Below are 20,576 nucleotides of genomic sequence, written 5' to 3' on the forward strand. Positions count from 1 at the left end.
TCAGCGTGACAGGGGGCAGCGCCCAAACCCCCTGATCGCCCTGCGGCTCTGTGTGTGACAGGGTGCGGCACCCCAACCCCCTGATCAGCCCTGCTCTGTGGGTGACAGGGTACGGAGCCCCAACCCCCCGATGGGCCCTGCTCTGTGCATGACAGGGGGCAGTGCCCCAACCCCCTGATCCGCCTTGCTCTGTGTGTGACAGGGGGCGGTGCCCCAACTCCCCTATTGGCACTACTCTGTGAGTGACAGGGGGGAGCTCCTCAACCCCCTGATCGGCCCTGCTCTGTGCGTGACAGGGGGCAGCTCCTCAACCCCCTGATCGGCCCTGCTCTGTGTGTGACAGGGTATGGAGCCCCAACCCCCCTGATGGGCACTGCTCTGTGCGTGACAGGGGGCAGCGCCCCAACCCCCTGATCGGCCCTGCTCTGTGCGTGACAGGGGGTGGCGCCGCAACTTCCCTATCGACCCTACCTTGAGTGTGACAGGGGGCGGTGCCCCAACCCCCCAATCGGCTGTACCCTGAGCGTGAGTAGGGGTGGCATCGCAACCTCCCGATCCGCCCTGGTCTGTGCATGACAGGAGGCAACGCCCCAACTCCCCAATCGACCCTGCTCTGAGCCCGACCAGGGGCTGCACCTAGGGATTGGGCCTGCCCTCTGCCACGTGGGAGCAGGCCTAAGCCAGCAGGTCATTATCTCCCGAGGGGTCCCAGACTGCGAGAGGGCACAGGATGGGCTGAGGGACCCTCTCTCCCCCCGAGTGCACAAATTTTTGTGCACCGGGCCTCTAGTCCTATCTAATAATAGACAAACATGGTAATTAACCGTACCTCCGACACGCTTCCCATTGGCTAATCAGGGCGATATGCAAATTAACTGCCAACCAAGATGGCAGCCGGCAGCCAGGCAGCTGAAGCAAACAGGAGGCTTGCTTGCTCCAGTGATGGAGGAAGCCAAGGTTCCCCACCTGCCACTGCCGGCCTCTGAGCTGCACTCTAAGAAACAATGTTGCAACTACAGAAGCTAAACAAACCCCAGGAACCTGCTTTCAGCCAGCAGGCCTCAGAGCTGGAGCTGCAACAGTGTTTCAATTATAGAAGCCAAACAAACCCAGATACCTGCTTTCAGCAGCCGAGGTCTCAGAGCTGGAGCCGAGCCTCAGAGCTAAAGCCGGCTCTCAGTTCCAGTGACAGCCATAGAAGGTAAATAAAACCCAGAATAAAAAAAAAAGAAAAAGAAAAAAAGGAGAGGTTGGGAGCTTCAGTCACCCGCCAGCCTGAAAACAGCCCTCAGCCCCTCACCGAGGCTGGCCAGGCACCCCAGTGGGGACCCCCACCCTGAAGAGGGTGTGACCAGCTGCAAACAGCCATCAGCCCGTCATCCAGGCTGGCCAGGCACCCAAGCGGGACCCCCACCCTGATCCGGGACACCCTTCAGGGCAAACCAGCCAGCCCCCACCCGTGCACCAGGCCTCTATCCTATATAGTAAAAGGGTAATATGCAAAATGACCCTAACAGCAGAAGGACTGGGAATGACTGGTCACTATGACACACACTGACCACCAAGGGGCAGATGCTCAATGCAGGAGCTGCCCTCTGGTGGTCAGGGAGCTCTCACATGGGAGGAGCTCTGCTCAGCCACAAGCCAGGCTGATGGCTGCCAGTACAGTGGTGGTGGTGGGAGCCTCTCCTGCCTCTTCAGCAGTGCTAAGGATGTCCGACTGCAGTTTAGGCCTGCTCCCCACTGGCAAGTGGACATCCCCCGAGGACTGCCAGGCTGCCAGAGGGATGTCTGATTGCCATCTTAGGCCCAATCCCCCCGGGGAGCGGGCCTAAGCCAGCAGGTGGTCATCCCCTGAGGGGTCCCAGACTGCGAAAGGGCACAGGCCGGGCTGAGGGACCCCCCTCCCCCAAGTGCACAAATTTTTGTGCACTGGGCCTCTAGTATATATATAAAAGGCTAATATGCTAATTGTCCCTCCTACCGTTCGATCAAACAGTTGCTATGACGTGCACTGACCACCAGCGGGCAGACACTCCGAACAGTAGGTTGAGCAGGTGAGCGGATGGTGCCAGGCCAAGGCGAGTGCAAGTGGGGGCTCAATCACCCCACTGATCGCCCCGCAGACAGTGACCAGCCTCAATTGATCGCCACGCATGCGGGATGCTGGAGAGGCCAAGGTGGGGTGCCAGGCGGGGCTGTGGGGCTTCGGGGCTGGGAGCACGAGCTGGGGCTGCGAGGCTGGGGGCACAAGCTGGGGCCCGATCTCCACAGGCCACCGCGAGGGACCCCACCTGTGCATGAATTCATGCACCGGGCCTCTAGTTAATAAATAATCTACATATATAACAGGAATATGCAAATTTGTCCAGTGCGCAGTCACATTACGACTGTTCACAGGGTGGGTGTGGCTGCAGGGCTGCGGGGCGGCACTCTGGGTCTAAGCATGATTTCGTCCCACCCACGCAGACTCCCCCTCGGCCCACAGCCAAATCCCAACGCCGACCTGGGGTTTACTAAACTTTACTGGAGCTGCTCCCCACACCCCCACCCCCTGTCCCAGGACCACGCTGCCCGAAGCAAGGCGCCCCGGCAGCGTCCCGACAGGCAGGTGGCCCGGGAGAGCCGAGTAGAGCGGGGGCTGCAGGGAGCCATGGAAGGGTGGGGCTGCCGGAGCCCCGCTCCCAGGGGTCTGAGGAGAGCGCCTGAAGGAAGAGGAAGCTTCAGCAAAGCGGCCAGCCATGGGGTCTGCAGGTGCGCGGACAGGCCTCCACCTGAGGGACGGCTCCTGGGCAAGCGCCAAAGCTTTGGCGAAGCGGCTGGCCAGGAGGCAGGGTGCACTGGAGGGGGCTCAGGCAGGGGCAAGGTGCTGGCGGGCAGGGATCTGCCTAGCCTGCGGAGAACGAGGTTCTGCAGTGGCCCCAAGATGTGGGAAACAAGAGGCAATGACTACCGGCATGGAAGGACGCCCGGGCGGAGGGGCAGGGACTCGCAGCCCTGAGGTGGGAGTTGAGGGGCGGTGCCACCTCAGTGGAGGGGTGCCACACTGCTAGGTACCCCACTACAGCGGTTTGAAGAAGTTCCCGGCACTAACCGGGCCTCGCCGCGGCCTGCGCACTTGAGAGGCCAGGACTCTTGCTTCCACCTTGGCCCAAGAGCAAGCCTGCGCCCACCCTGCCCCCAGTTCCTGTCCCGCCCCATGGGGGTGCACGCCTGCACGGTGAGTGCGAAGCCTACCACCAGTTCCCCAGAAGGGAGGGCAGTAAAGAATGGGGGTGGGGGGCAGGGGAGAGGAAAGAATGTGGAGCATCCATGATGAAGAGGTGCTTGAGAACGAGGCTTGGAAGCCTCATGAGGTTTGTTCTGTTTGCCCCGCGGCTGTCCCTTAGGAAAGGCGGAGAGTGCAGTTGTGAGGGCTCCCTGCGCGCTGAGTCAAGTTCCGCAGTCAACTGGAATTGGCCTCAGTTTCCTGGTCTGTAAAATGGATTAAGGGTGTCCCAGTGCCTTCACTGAGCTTTGAGGGCCAGTTGAGATACTATATAAAGAAAATGAGGGAAGACGTGAGAAAGAAAAGGAAGGGCGAGCAACACAAAAGAAAGATTGTTAAGAACCTGTAAACCTATTGTCACTTAAATAGGGAATATAGTCAATAGTGTTGTAATGATGGTATGATGCCAGGTGGGTACTGGAAATATCGGGGAACCCTTTGTAAAGTATATGATTGTCTAACCACTATTCTGTAAGTAATATAAAGTCTGAAACTAATACAAAATAATATTGAATGTAAAGAAATGAAAGTAGGAGTGAAATTTTTATAAATTTCAAAGTTTAAATAAAGGCTGTAAAGGAAGGAAGGGGGAGAATAAAAATAGTATTTTTCATTTTACCACTTTATTGTCTTTTCAGTACATGAAAAAGACATTTGTCTTTATACGGTGCTTTTATACTTTTCTAAGTCATTATCTCATTTGATGTTCAGGGCAACTTAAAGACAAGATAATTATTCCCTCCACTATTCAAAGAAAGGAAATCTTGGTGTCTGGCCCCAATGATTATATCATAAAGCCCTTACTGTAAAGCAGGGTTAGTGAAATTTTCTGTGAAGGGTAATATCTATACTAATAAAAGCCTTGGGGGTGATCAGGCCAGCAGGGGAGTAGTTAGGCGGGATCGAGACTAAACCGGCAGTCGGACATCCTGGGATCAGGCCTGCCGGACATCCTGGGATCAGACCTGCTGGACATCCTGGGATCAGACCTGTCAGACATCCTGGGATCAGGCCTAAACCGGCAGTCGGACATCCCCCAAAGGGTCCAAGATTGGAGAGGGTGCAGCCTGGGCTAAGGGACAACCCTCCCTCCCACGCATGAATTTCGTGCACCAGGCCACTAGTAATACAAGAATAAACTGTGTTTTGCATACTCACAACTGTAAACCTACTTTTGTCCCACTCTGTATTTAGGAGAATTATCTATTAACAATCTTAAAATCTTCTTTAAAAATTTGAATTAGCATACTTGGACACTGGAAAAATAGAAAATCATTAATGACTGGACAAGTGAGATCAATTTAATAAATACATTAAAGTACATGTAACTTATATGGCCTTGTAAGAACTTTAAAACTTCTTTTACATGCTTTATCTTATTATGGTATACAAAAAGAACATGTGAGGTGAATTCATTTTAAAGATGAGAATTGTGACATGCTCAGAGAGATTACACAAACTGTTTAAGTTCATAAAGCTAACATACTGCATAAGATGTCAATCTCATACCTAATCATGTTATGAGAATAAAAATTTAATTGCAATGAAAAACTTGAATGTAAAAGTAAAATGTAAATGCAAATTATATTAAAAAATTATGCCACCCAATACAATAAATATACACATTAAAACTAAATGCAGCCCTCACCGGTTTGGCTCAGTGGATAGAGCGTCAGCCTGCGGACTGAGGGGTCCCAGGTTTGATTCCAGTCAAGGGCATGTACCTTGGTTGCGGGCACATCCCCAGTGGGGAGTGTGCAGGAGGCAGCTGATCGATGTTTCTCTCTCATTGATGTTTCTAACGCTCTATCCCTCTCCCTTCCTCTCTGTAAAAAATCAATAAAATATATATTTTAAAAACTAAATGCAAAGGTTAGAAAGATGGCTAATGACATGGAATATACATAACCTACTATTGATGGAATGAAGCAAGTTTCAAAACAAAAGGCACAACATAATCTGATTTAAAACATGCCTAGAGCCCTAGCCCATTTGGCTCAGTGGATAGAGCATCAGCCTATAGACAGAAGCATTCCGGGTTTGATTCCCGGTCAGGGCATATGCCCAGGGTTGCAGGCTCGATCCCCAGTGTGGGTCATGCAGGAGGCAGCCGATCAATGATTCTCTCTCATGATTGATGTTTCTATCTCTTTTTTTTTCTTTTTAAACCAATGCATTCTTTATTGCAGACTGAAGCTAAGGGCTCACACTGTGCTCTGATCTGGAGCTTCTCTGCTGCCCAGCTTTCCCAGAGAGGCCAGGGCACACTCTCCAAGCAGAGTAGGATGCAGCTTCCAGAAACAACCTCTCTGAAAGGCCTGAGATGAGGACCTGGGGAAGTAGAGCTGGCATTCAGGGTTGAACCAGAAAGGGAGGCTAGAGGGCCAGGCAAATCCAACCCTTATCTCCTGGGGACTCCAGGTCATTCCCTTCACCGGAGTGCCACACAGACTCTGAAAAAATCTATGAGGCCAGGGGTGGGAGTGAAGGGCTGCTTAAGGGAGGGGGATGGGCACAGACTTGGTGTTGGGGGAAAGCTGAGAAACTCCACCTTTCACTCCAGGCCATCCCCAGGGCCACCCCAGGCCTTGCTTCTTAAACAGTAAAGTGCTTGTAGGAATCCCTGGGGATCTTTTGGAGTGCGGGTTCTGATCCCAGAGGTCCGGGATTGGGCCTGGGGTTATGTGTTTCTAACAAGCTCCCACAGGTGCTGATGCAGACCACACTGAGTTGCAGGCTCTGGCCATACAATGCCTTTTTGCATATCAGGCAAATGCACCCCTTCTTCAACAAGGAGAAAACCCACTCCAGGACACGGTGAGTGGGGCCAGGCCAGGCTGGGCTAGACTGCAGCCCTCACTTGTCCCCGGCTGAACTCAGTAGCCCTGGAGATCTTATCTGGCCTCCTTGCCCTGAAAACCCTTTTCCCAGAGCTTGACCCACCAGGCCTGGGAGATGAGCAGAGTGAACAGGCATCTCCTGGGACGCTGAGTTCTCAAGTGCTTGGTGACATGCCTACAATCTCCCAACCTGTCAGCTTCTTGCCAAGAGACAAGAGGCTGGGCAGGGCAGCCTCAGGGCTGGGGAAGGGAAAGGGGAAAAGGAAGGAAATTGGAACATTCTGAGAAAGGGTCAGTGTTCTGAGTGTGGAACAGTGGCCACTGGCCCACGGATGTAGGATTTGGGTGGCCTGATTTGCCCCAAGTCCTTGGGACTAAGGCATCTCCCACAGACTCCAACAAAAGTCCAGACCAGGTGGACTCTGATCTGCTTGCTCCACAGATGAGAAGGTAGGAGGTATATTCCTGCAGGATCAAGAGGTCAGGGGTTCTCCAAACCAGAGGTATTGTCACAGGAAACCAGAGCCCCAGGCCCTCACCTGGTGGAGCCACCAGTTGTCCCTGTTTGCAGGTCCTGTCCCTGTGTTAGCACTGAAAGTCCCGAGCAAACATGGATGGCAGGTCACCCTACTGCCTGGCCAGGCTCCAGGTTCAGAGCCTAGAAATGACGAGGTTATCAGGGCTTTGAGTGGTGACCCGGGGGCTAGCCAGCTACAATCCAACGGTCCATAGTGCCGCCTGCATCCCGGTGAACCAATGACAAGGCAGCCAGTCTGCTGCCAGAGGGGGACTGTGCAGAGGGAGGCACAGGCACAAATGGCTTTCTTTCTCTCTGGGCCACTCTCCTGTAGTTCAAGGGGTGATGCCAGGTGCAGCTGGTCACTCCAGCAATTTCTTAGTCATGAGGAAGGACAGAGCCACCTTGATCTGCTCCCCAGTTTCCTGGCCTGATGGCCCTGGGGCTCCTATGTAAACACTTTCAGCCCTGCTGCAGCCTCCGCACTCTCTCCACAGCTTTCCCACAACTCCTGGTTCAGGCTCCTGCCAATCCAGGGATCCACAGGGCTCAGGATGGGGCACAGAGAAGGGTTGGTTCCCAGGAAGCAATAAATAGATGCAGGTTGTCTTGTTTGTCTCAGGGCAGTGACTGGCTCTCAGCACTAGAAGCAAGGCCTCAACCCACAGGGGCCCAAGAAATGCTCAGCGATGCTCAGCTACGAGCTCAGAAGATACCAAGGATTCAAAGACTTGGAGACGTGTGTTCCCTAAAAAGCCTCCAAGGAGCCCAAGGAGGCAGAGACCCTCTGCCACTACCCTTTTCCCAAAATTGTAAGTTCAGAGAGGGCGGGGGTCTGCCCAAGTTTGCATAAAGGCTATGAATGCCCAGAGTCCTGGCTCTAGCTCCCACCTCACCTCCTCCTCTGGGTATTCCAGGACTCTACAGCTCTAAGCTATCTATCCTGGACCGCTGCACCCCCTCCCACACGCTGTTTGCCCACCTATCCCCAGACCCCCAAGCTAGGCCTCCCATGGGCCCTTGGGGCTCCCTCCCCTCAGGGTGCCAGGCCAAGTGGCCTCTGTCCCTTCAGGGTGGGTATGAGGAGGGAGGGAGGCCTAAGGTTGGCGGGGCCCATGTGCCCTCTGGAGACATGAGCATGTCAAACTTGATGAGTGGCAGGGTGATGACGCGCACCTCGGCGTTTAGCGGGTTGAAGTGGAGATTGATGCTGCACAAGGCAGGCATGGTGGCTAGCTTCTCCATGGGCACATCCACAATCTTGTTCTCCTCCAAAATGATGGTCTCCAGTGCCGGCAGGGGGGTGAGCTGCTCAGGGAAGTCATGAAACTGGTTCCGAGACAGGTGGATGGCCTTGAAGTGCTGCAGGGCACTGACCTCGTTGGGGAGATGGTACAGGAAGTTCCCTTCCAGGCAGAGCTTTTGAAGCTGAAAGAATATGGTCATGAACTTGCTGGTGAGGGACTTGAGCTCATTGTTGGCCAGTGTGATGAGGTGGATCTGGTCAGTGACATTCCACAGGACCTTGCAGATGCCAATGGGGAAAGACACCAGCTTGCACTCCGCCAGATCCAGAGTGTCAGAGTCACTCTCCACCGTCTCGTTGACCTTCCTCGCAACTCTGGCCACCGCCTCACCCATCTTCCTCAGCATGCAGACTTGGGGTGTCCTGCTGCCAGCCACCAGGCTGGTCTGTGCTGCTCACAAGGGGGCCTGCACAGCAACAATACCTCCTAGCACCCTGCGCAGCGCAGTCAAGCTCCGGCACCCCACACAACAGCGGCAGGCAGCCATGTTTCTATCTCTTTATCCCTCTCCCTTCCTCTCTGAAATCAATAAAAATATATATTTTTTAAAATGCCTAGAAAAAAGTCTAGGTAGCCAAAATAAGGTGAATTTTATTTTCTTATTAGAATTTATTTGCATGTTCTACTATGATACTTATTACTCCTATGGTTTAAACAACATTAAGTGTCTTTTTCAAGTGACAGCTGACAAGAACGAAAGAACAAAGGAAAACAACATAGACAAATGAACTCTAAAACCATAGCTATTTAGTCCAGGAGCCAATACATACATATATTATATATAAATTAGGTAATACATTTTAGAATGATTTTCATCCACAATGATTAAAATAAAGAGGTTTGGTGAATGAAAGTGAGCCAGTTACCTAAAAAACTTAGTAACTTCGAACCACATACACACACATATTAGTATTTCTAAAACATCCCAATACATTAGAAAAATGAAAGTTAATACCAGATGTACTCAGAGTTTAAATTCAATGAGCCACAGAATAGTCAAAACAATTCTTAAGAAAGAATAAAGTTAGAGGATTCATATTTCCTGATTTCAAAACACTAGAAACCTAGAGTAATCAAAACAGTGTGGTAATGACATAAAGACAACCATATCCAGTGGTCGGCAAACTGCGGCTTGCGAGCCACATGCGGCTCTTCGGCCCCTTGAGTGTGGCTCTTCCTAAGCCTTAGGAGTACCCTAATTAAGTTAATAACAATGTACCTACCTATATAGTTTAAGTTTAAAAAATTTGGCTCTCAAAAGAAATTTCAATCATTGTACTGTTGATATTTGGCTCTGTTGACTAATGAGTTTGCCGACCACTGATATAGACCAATAAAATGGAATAACTAGTCCAGAAATAAACCTTCATATATATGGTCAAATGATTGTGACAAGGGTGTGAAGGCCATTCAATATAGGAAAAAACATCTTTTCAACAAGTTGCTGAAAAGTGGATACCCATATGGAAGAGAATTAATTCAAAATTAATTCAAAATGGATCCATGATCAAAATGTACATAAGACAAAGGCTTCAGACACTGGATTTAGCAGTGATTTCTTGGACATAACACAAAAGGTATAGGAGTCAAAAGGAAAAATAGATTAGACTTAAGGAAAATCTTAAAATTTTATGTATGAAAAGACTATCTACAGAGTAAAATGGCAACCCACAGAATAGGAGAAAACATTTGCAAATCATTTATTTTATAATGGATTAATATCCAGAATATATAGAGAACTCCAAAAATTCAACAACAAAAAGCTAAACAACTATATTCAAAAATGGGCAAAAGACCTCAGCAGACATTTCTCTAAAGAACATGTACAACTGGACAAAAAGCACACGAAAAGATGCTCAATATCATTAACTAGAGGCCCAGTGCATGAATTCGTGCATGGGTGGGGTCCAGCTGGCCTGTCCCCATTGGGGCTGATCAGGCCGGGCCAGCCAGGGGGAGGGGACGTGGGAAGTTGGGGGGGGGGCGGTTAGGGGCGGGGCCGACTGGAATGGGTAGGAGGAGGGACCAAGGGCAGTTGGCGGGCCGGCCCTGCCCCCTGGTTGAACTCTGGTCAAACTCCCTGTCCAGGGGACAATTTGCATATTACCCTTTTATTATAAAGGATTGTTAGGGAAATGAGAACAAAACTATGAGCTAACACCTCACACCCATTAGGATGGCTACTTAAAAAAAAAACCAAAACAAAACAGAAGATAGTCAATAATATTCTAATAACTATGTATAGTGTCAGAGAATATAAGATTTATCGGGATGATCCCTTAGATTATATAATGACTAATCACTGGGGTGTATACCTGAAACTAATGTAATATTATATATCAACTGTAATTGAAAAATAAAAATTGATTTACATTTTTTTTAAAAGAAGCTAGACACAAATGAAATAATAAAACAAAACAAGCGTTGGCAAGGATGTGGAGAAAGTAGAACCCTTGTGCACTGTTGGTGAGACTGTAAAATGATACAGCCACTGTGGAAAACAATATGGTGATTTCTCAAAAAAAATAAAAATAGAATTACCATGTTACCCAGCAATTCCACTCCTGGATATACATCCAAAAAAATTGAGAGCAGGGTTGTAAGGATATATTTGTACACCCATACCCATAGCAGCATTATTCACAGAAGCTAAGATGTGGAAGCTTCCCAAGTGTCTAGCAGTGGATAAATGGATAAGCAAAATGTGCTATATACATACAGTGAGATATCATTCATTCTTAAAAAGGGAATTCTGATATATGCTACAAGATGGGTAAATTATGATGACACTCTGCTAAGTGAAATAAGCCAGCCACAAAAAAACAAAAACAAAAAACAAATACCGTATGATTCCACTTATATGAGATATTTGGGACAGGCAAAATTATTGAGATATAAAGTAGAATGGGAGTTTTCAGGGGCTTGAAAGGGGAGAATGGGAAGTTATTATTTAGCAGATACAAAGTTTCTGTTTTTCAAGATGAAAGGAGTTCCAGAGATAGATGGTGGAGATAGTTGCATAACTAACTATAGGAATGTACTTACTACCATTGAATTGTACAGTTAAAATGGTTATGATACTAAATTTTATGTTATGTATATTTTACCACAATAAAAAATGAAAAAAAATATTGAAAAAGAAGAAATTAAGAGAACTCACACTTCCCAATTTCAAAACTTACTACAAAACTACAGTAATCAATACACTGTAGTACTGGGTTAAGGACAAACATATGGATCAATGGAACTGAATTGAGGGCACAGGAAAAAAATGCTATGTTTAGAGCCATTTCATTTTTATCAAAGATGTCCAGACTATACAAAGATGATGGGACAAATGGACATCCACAAGCAAAACAACTTGGACCCAAACTCACAGAATACTCAAAATTGACCATAGACCTAAATCTAAGAGTTAAAATTACAAAATTCTTAGAAAAAAAAAAAACACCCATAAGAGTAAGTCCTTACTCTTAGGTTAGATAATGTTTTTTGGATTTGACACCAAAAGCCCAAACAACAAAAGGAAAAATAGATACATTGGACTATATCAAAATTGAAAACTTCTGTGCTATAACATCACCAATAAAAAAGAGACAACCCAAAGAGTGGGGGGAAATATCTGCAAATCACATATCTAGTAAGGGTCTCTAGATTCAAAATCCTGCAGTCAATAATAAAAATGAACAAAAAATTTGAATACATTTTCCCAAATAGATATACAAATGGTCAATAAGCACATGAAAAGATGCTCAACATCTTTAACCATTAGGGAAATGCAAATCAAAACTAAAAGAAAGAAAAATAAGTGTAAGCAAGGATGTGGTCAAACTAGAACCCTCATGCACTGCTGATGGAAATGTAAAATAGTTCAGTGGCCAGGGAACAGTTTGGTGGTTTGTCAAAAGTTAATCAGAGTTACCATATGATTCAGCAATTCCACTCCAAGGTATATACCCAAAGAATTAAAAGCAGGGACTCAGATACTCCTACACCAATGTAGAGCAGCAGTATTCATAATAACCAAAAAGTAGAAACAATACAAATATCCATCAACTGATGAATGAGTAAACAAAACATGATACATGCTAAATCATTGATGAGACCTGAAAACATATTGAGAAAGAAGCCAGTCACAAAAGACCCCATTTTGAATGATTTCATTTAAATGAAATGTCCAGAGTAGGTGAATCCAGAGGCAGAAATCAGTGGTTGCCTAGGGCAGCAGGGAAAGGGGAATGACTGCTAATGAGTACAGAGTTTCTTTTACGGGTAACAGAAATATTCTAAAATGAGATTGTGGTGATGCCTGCACAACTCTGTGAATACACTAAAAAGGAGTAAACTATAAACTTTAAGTAGGTAAAGAGTATGGTATGTGAATTTATTCTCAATAAAGCTATTTAAAAACTTCATCCTATATAATAAAAGTGTAGTATGCAAATTGTCCCCATGACCAGGAGTTCGTCCAGGGGGTGGGGCTGGCTGGGGGAAGGGAGGGAGGCCCTGGGCAGCAGTGGTGGTGGCAGTGGCAGGCGGCCAGAGAAAGGGAGCAAGGCCCCAGCCAGCAGCCGCTAGGGACCCTACCAGTGCACAATTTTCGTGCACTGGGGCTCTAGTAAACTATAAATGTATAACTTCTTACAAGATATTACTAATATATTCTCCATAAAAACAACAGATTTAGTTTCTTTACTTAGTATTCAACTAAATCAAAACTACTTTTTAAACACTTAAAAATAAATAACTAGTGGCAAATGTTATCTTACATTCCAAAACATTTCAGGGATAATTACTGTATAGAATTTCACTAAGAAAAAATGTAATTGTGCTGTATTCTGAATCGAAAACCAGCAAGCAGAAAAAAACTTGCTGGAGAGAGAAACCAAGATGGCAGCATAGGTAAACACCTGAAATTGCTGCCTCGCACAACCACTTCAAAAATACAACTAAAAGACAAAACGGACATCATCCAGAACCACAGGAAGGCTGGCTGAGTGGAAATTCTACAACTAGAAGGAAAGAGAAAAGCACACTGAGACTCAGAGGAGGTGCGGAAATAAAGTGCAGAGGTATGGAGGCGCATGTGGAAAGGGCTGGCAACTGAGGAGGCAGTTGTCTTTTTCAATCGGGACGGAGTCTCAAGCTCCCGACTGCTCTGAACTCCAGTTCCGGGTGAGTCTCTGGGGACCCAGACTCATACAGGGAGAAACTGGACTGTCTGGCATCGGTTGGAACTTGAGGGCAGCATTCTCTCAGAGGTGCTTGCAGCGATTACCGGAACACTGAGACGCTGGTCCTCTTAGGGTAGGACTGAGGATGAGCCATAGCAGTTTGCTCCGCCCTGTTGATTCCCTGAGACCCTACCCCACCCAAGCTGTGTGCAGAGGCTTTTGCACAGGAGTCCTCAAACTACGGCCCACGGGCCACATGCAAATACAAATATTGTATTTTTTCCCATTTTGTTTTTTTACTTCAAAATAAGGTATGTGCAGTGTGCATAGGAATTTGTTCATAGTTTTTTTTTAAACTATAGTCCGGCCCTCCAACAGTCTGAGGGACAGTGAACTGGCCCCCTGTTTAAAAAGTTTGAGGATCCCTGCTTTTGCATATGAAAGGCCTGGCCCTTTGCAATCTGAAAATTACCTAACAAACTGCAGCTGGGTCAGAGAGACCCAGAATTTCCAAAAGAAGGCCCAAGGCCCCACAGCAGCTTGCATTGCTTCACAGCTGGGCCTCATCTGGGCACCTCCAAACCCCAAACAAGGAAGGGGAATCTGCAGATCTCTTCGTAGCTCCTGCTGGGTAGCCTCAGGCAGAGGCTAAATTAGCACCTCCTTAGAGATCCAAGAGCCAGTGTACCCAGTAGTCAGAGTGGGACCATCCAGATTACAACTCCTCAGATCCATAAGGGACACACTCAGGGGGCAGACTCAGTGAGCACCAAAGCCCCACTGAAGCAAGTCTTGCCTCATAAGGGTGTCTCCAGCACAGAAGTTCTCCCACAGTAAACACAGCTGATTCCCACAGCCAATTGGCCTGGAGGTCAATTCCTCCCAGTGATACCTACAACAATCAAGGCTTAACTACCACAAGACTGTGCACAAAGTCCACAAAGGGGTGCACCAAGAGTGTCCAACTCAGGTAATTGGGGAGGCTGAGCCACTGGGCCCTATAGGACACCTAGCACAGAATGCCACTCTATCAACACAGGGAAGCATAAAAAATGTGGAGACAAAGAAACAGGTCACAAATGACAGAAATGGAGGAAAGCAAACTACTGGATATAGAGTTCAAAACCACACTTATAAGGTATTTCAAGAATTTTCTAGAAACCTCAGATAAATTAAGTGAGACCCTCAAGAAATCTAGTGAGACCCTCGAGGATATGAACAAGGACCAACTAGAAATTAAGCATACACTGACTGAAATAAAGAATATTATACAGAGTTCCAATAGCAGACTAGAGGATCGCAAGAATCAAGTCAAAGATTTGAAATACGAAGAAGCAAAAAACACCCAACTGGAAAAAAAGAAAAGAAAAAAGAATCCAAAAATATGAAGGTAGTGTAAGGAGCCTCTGAGACAACTTCAAGCGTACCAACATCCGAATTATGGGGGTGCCAGAAGAAGAGAGAGAGCAAGATATTGAAAACCTATTTGAAGAAATAATGACAGAAAACTTCCCCTACCTGGTGAAAGAAATAGACTTAAAAGTCCAGGAGCTGTTTGTTCCGCCCTGTTGATTCCCTGAGACCCCACCCCACCCAAACTGTGCGCAGAGAACCCCAAACAAAAGGAATCCAAAGAGGACCACACCAAGACATATCATAATTAAAATGCCAAGAACAAAAGACAAAGAGAGAATCTTAAAAGCAGCAAGAGAAAAAAAGTCAGTTACCTACAAGAGAGTACCCATACGACTGTCAGCTGATTTCTCAACAGAAACTATGCAGGCCAGAAGGGAGTGGCAAGAACTATTCAAAGTGATGAATGCCAAGAACCTACAACCAAGATTACTTTACCCAGCAAAGCTATCATTCAGAATTGAAGGTCAGATAAAGAGCTTCACAGATAAGAAAAAGCTAAAGGAGTTCATCACCACCAAACCAGTATTATATGAAATGCTGAAAGGTATCCTTTAAGAAGAGGAAGAAGAAGAAAAAGGTAAAGATACAAATTATAAACAACAAATACACATCTATCAACAAGTGAATCTAAAAATCAAGTGAATAAATAATCTGATGAACAGAATAAACTGGTGAATATAATAGAATCAGGGGCATAGAAAGGGAGTGGACTGACTATTCTCGGGGCGGGGGAGGGATGTGGGGGGTGCAGGAAGAAACTGTACAAAAATCGTACACCTACGGATGAGGACAGTGGTGGGGGGGAGGTAAGGGCAGAGGGTGGGGAGGGAACCGGGTGGAGGGGAGCTATGGGGGGAAAAAAGAGGAACAACTGTAATAATGTGAACAATAAAGATTTAATTTAAAAAAAACTTGCTGGCGGTCACATAGCTAAAAAGAAAAAGAAAAGAAAAAAGAAACCCAACAAGCGTACTTAAACTCAGTGGCAAAGTACAATAATAATAGAGCAAAGACACTACACGATCAAAGAGAAAAAAAAGGTTAGGAAGTAGTATACTTGGTGAGTATTTATTTGGCTTGCATTGAAAACTTTAAGTACTTAAAGAACATATGAATCACCTTTTAGAATTAAATGGTTCTACCTCCCCCCCCCCACCAAAAAAAAAAAAAAATCCAGAAGAAAAATAAAATCCAGAAGTATGAGAAACATGTGTTACTTTGAAGATTTTCTTATGTTTTCTCTTACGCATTTCTGATTCTAGCTCTAGTCACACGCCTAAAGGGGATCTGCAGAGGTCAGGTCATGTTGGCTAGAGTAACTTTCAGCTCCAGGATATCTGGTTTAAATTCTTAAGCAGAGTTGAATCATTTTTGTACTAAAATAGGTTTTCAGACAAAAAGATAAAATATTTGTGTACTACTTCAGCTTCCCATCTATAAGGAGTAAGTACTTTATAACTTCTGAAAAGTATGTTTATGCAGAATTACTAGTATGTTTAGCAGTACTTAAAACTTTTTTAAGTCTCTTAAAAATTAACAAAATGCAAAAAAAAAGGAGAAAGCAATTAACAAAATACATCAGAATTGTTTTATAGATAAGTAGAGGTCCAGTGCATGAATTCGTGCACCAGTGGGGTTCCTTGGCCTGGCCTGTGGGATCAGGCCAAAACCGGCTCTCCAACATCCCTCAAAGGGTCCCGGATTGCGAGAGGGCACAGGCCAGGCCAAAGGACCCAACCAGTGCATGATCAGGGCTAGGGAGGGATGCAGGAGGTTGGCCAGCCAGGGAGGGACCACGGGAGGACTCCATGGCGTGTCCGGCCCACCTTGCTCAGTCCTGATCTGCCGGACCCCAGCAGCAAGCTAACCTACCAGTTGGAGCGTCTGCCCCCTGGTGGTCATTGCATGTCATAGCAACTGGTTGACCAGTTGACTGTCTGCCCCCTGGTGGTCAGTGCACATCATAGTGAGCGGTTGAGCGGCCTTAGCATATCATTAGCATATTACGCTTTGATTGGTTGAGCGGAATGACCAGACACTTAGCATATTAAGCTTTTATTATATAGGATCACCTGTCTGCTTATCTTCCATGAATAACAATTCCACTAGCAGTAGAAGGGGCTCCAGCTTCTTAATCTATGAAGCCCAGAGATGAATGAACTGAGATAGGTGACAAGGAGTGAGGCCAAATTCAAAATCAGTACAAAACAGAAAAAGCAAGCCAAAAGGGGAAGAAAGGAAAAGTGCCAGGCATGGAATGAGAAGAACAAAGCCAAGCAATAGGAAATAGGGAGAGAGATCATCTAAATCAAGCATGTCAATGGGCCCTGTGGCCCACAACAAATATTTTTGCGGCCCCACCAATATAATGGTATATAAGAAACGTTTTAATAAAAATTTCATAACTTAATTTTTACAATATTCTGTTATATATAATTATTAATAACGAACTACAATGTTCACTAATGACTGATTACTATAATCGTGTTGCATTCATCTCCTTTGCACGCCTTACACACAGGTGCACCATATCTCTCCACTAATACTAGCAGCGAATATTTTAGCAGCCAATTGGACTGACTGGTTTGGTGTGCGCAACAGGAAATATTTCACTTTCGGAGAACAAGAAAAATAGGTTTATTTGCCTTACACTTATTAATTGTGCAGTTATTCAGTGTCTGGTAAGTTAATGTTCAAGAAAAAATATTAATTTTTATTAAAATGTTCTATTATTTTATGTTATTGATTACTCAATTATTTCAGCCCTTTGTATTCAGCATGTCTCTATTGAAATAAACTTCCGTTTCTATGAAAATTGAAGCTTTTGTTTTTTTGAGGCCCACATAAACTTAAACCTTGTTTATTTGGCCCGTGTTAGCCTTTGAGTTTGACATGCTTGATCTAAATAAAAATAAAAGAGAACTAAGGGTCAGAGCTAAATCACTGGTTTGAGGCAGAATACATTAAGAGCATCAATCATTTGTGATAGGAACAAAGTAGGACGGCAATATTAAATTAAAATAAAAAAATTTGATGAAAGTAAACATAAAGATGCAAAAACATAATGACTATAGTTTTAAACATCCACAGGCACTTAAAATTTTTAATCCCAACGATTCTAACTTTATAATGTATTTAATCCCCATTACTTAAGTATGTCATTACTGTACCTATTCCCATTTCTTCCTTCCAGATAAGTTTTGTTTTTGGAGTTTTTCTTTGAGTATAATTGGTACAGCCTTTTTAGAAGACTTAAGATTTGAAGCCCAGGCCTGTTAAGAGATATATGCCGGGGAAACTGACCTGATATTCACCAGTCTTGCAGTAATGCACTGGGGTTTTTACTAGTAACTTGTGCTTCGGCATGATGATCAGTCTCTAAAAGTGATGGTGAACCTTTTGAGCTTGGCGTGTCAGCATTTTGAAAAACCCTAACTTAACTCTGATGCCATGTCACATATAGAAATTTTTTGATATTTGCAACCATAGTAAAACAAAGACATATTTTTATATTTATTTTATATATTTAAATGCCATTTAACAAAGAAAAATCAACCAAAAAAATGAGTTCGCATGTCACCTCTGACACACGTGTCATAGGTTCGCCATCACTGCTCTAGAACCATCCTTGATAGAAGCCAGGAGGAATAGAAACCCCTGTTGATATAGTAAGGGAGGAGCTTCTCTTGCTTCATGAAAACTTTGCTCCTTGCCAATGGTATCATCCACACCAAATATCCTGTGGGAACTTTGGGGACCTGGGAAGTTCTATCTTTAGCAGAGAAGTTGTGTGCAAAGACAGATGTAAAGGACATTTATTGCAGTACTTTGAAGAGCATAAAAAATAAAAACCTAAATGTCCTTCCACTGGACCAGCACATTACATTATATCCATAAAATGGAAAAATGAGCTGATGAAATGAATTACATTGTATGAGCTGATGAAATGAATTACATTGTATGTGCTGAAATTGATCTCCAAAACATATGAATTGAAAAAAGCAAGGTACAGAATAATATATATATCATGCAATTTGTGTTTAAAGATGACATACAAACCATTAGAGAAATTATTGCTAAATGTGACTTCATAAAAATTAAGAGTTGCACATGAAAAATAATGCCATAATATTGTATGTCAACTATAGTTTAATAGAAATAAATTAATTTTTAAAGAGAAATTAATTTTTAAAGAGAAAAATACCATAAACAAAAAAATGGGTATCTCCTCCCCCTCTCTTCCCCTCTCCTCCCAAAATTTAAAAAAAAAAAAAGAAAAGAAAAATGGGTGTACAGCTTGCAAAGAAAAAACTGAATGGCCAAGACAGGGGTGATGAGACTTAAATTTTCACTTCCTCAGCATATTTACATTTTTTCCATAGGCATGTATTATCTGTTCAAAATAAATAAAATATTTAAATAAATTTTAAAGTCTACTCACACATATATATGCTTTTATATGCATATACACAATTAGCTAATGACAATGATTATCCCTAAAGAGGGAGACAAATTTTCCTGAGTATCCTTATGTGCTGTTTGAATTTTTTTATCATGAGACTATATTAACTTTATAATTTAATCTTATTTTATAATAAAAATACAGTTGTTGAAAGTATATAACGTTTGACCCTAAAATCCACTTCAAGGTATTGATACTACAGTTGGAAAACTTCAGAAATATTTTCGAGGAGCTTTGCTAACTGTAATGGTTAAAATTTGGAGACTACTTAAATTTTGCCTGTCACTAGAGAACTGGTTAATTAGATGTATATTTACATGCATATATATGTATATAAGGTGATGCCTTAAGTCAGTGGTTCTCAACCTTCCTAATGCCGCGACCCTTTAATACAGTTCCTCATGTTGTGGTGACCCCCAATTTCATTGTTACAAATTGAACATAATTAAAGCATAGTGATTAACCGTTTGAGTCCCAAGCAGCGCGATTGCGCTGCTGAGATTTTATGTCGAGAAAACCCAGCACATTTCGGACATTGTGGACAACTGACGGTGCGTTACCGATTGTCGAAGTCGCGTGCTCAGATTTACTGACGCAAGTACATCACACAGCTCCTTTTAATATAAATAGTACATTTTACAATAGGTAGAATGATACTATAATAATGCAATAATACATTACAAAATAAAAATTTTTATTTCATTGTTCTCAATAATTTTTATCGAACAAAACTTGAAATATTTATAAATTTACAGTACGCATATGTAATAATACAGATATATTTTATAAAATAACGAATTACAAATTAACAATATTTTTGTGTTATGAACAAAAAATTTAAATGGAGAGTAACACTTATAATTTGTAACATCGGTGTTTATCAAAACATATTGGATGAACTCCTTTTTTACATTGCACGTCCGATCACTTTGCAAACTGCAATAAATGTGACGGAGCGATGAGAAAAAGACGAGAATCACATTACCTAACACATGCAAGAAGAGCTATTGCTCCGACTGGGATTCATCGATGTAAAAGAAACAAAGCGCTATCGCACTGCTTGGGTCTTTTCGTACTCATTTAGAGAAAGTGCGGTTGCGCTGTTTGGGATTCTTCGACAGTGTTTTTTCAATACCCCCTGGGACTCAAACGGTTAATCACAAAAACAATATGTAATTATATATGTGTTTTCCGATGGTCTTAGGTGACCCCTGTGAAAGGGTCGTTCGACCCAAAGGGGTCGAGACCCACAGGTTGAGAACTGCTGCCTTAAGTTATTAAAATGATGACTTTGAGTTATATTTAGCGACATGAAAGTATGCATAATATTCTTGAATGGAAAAAATATAAGATCATTGTAAATTTCATTATAAATTACACCCATAAGAGTTATCTGGAAAGATGATGAGAAAAATAATAACTGTCACCTAGTTGTACAGTTAAGGCTCTCAGTTTCCATATACATTTCTGGATTATAAATTTTTTTAACAATGAACACTTATCACCCTATCTAATAATAGACAAACATGGTAATTGACCGTACCTTCGCTACACCTCCCATGGGCTAATCAGTGCGATATGCAAATTAACCA

At 44.2% G+C, this 20,576-nt stretch overlaps 1 protein-coding gene and 1 pseudogene across 12 annotated transcripts in view; both read right to left on the minus strand.

The window, feature by feature from the left end:
* Window positions 1–20,576, minus strand: part of CDK8 (cyclin dependent kinase 8) — a 160,557-nt gene that overhangs the window by 124,468 nt on the left and 15,513 nt on the right. The window lies entirely within an intron of this gene.
* Window positions 5,434–8,411, minus strand: LOC111826712 (annotated as a pseudogene).

This window comes from Myotis lucifugus, unplaced genomic scaffold (assembly GCF_000147115.1).
Source record: "Myotis lucifugus unplaced genomic scaffold, Myoluc2.0 scaffold_98, whole genome shotgun sequence".
Taxonomy (NCBI): Eukaryota; Metazoa; Chordata; class Mammalia; order Chiroptera; family Vespertilionidae; genus Myotis; species Myotis lucifugus.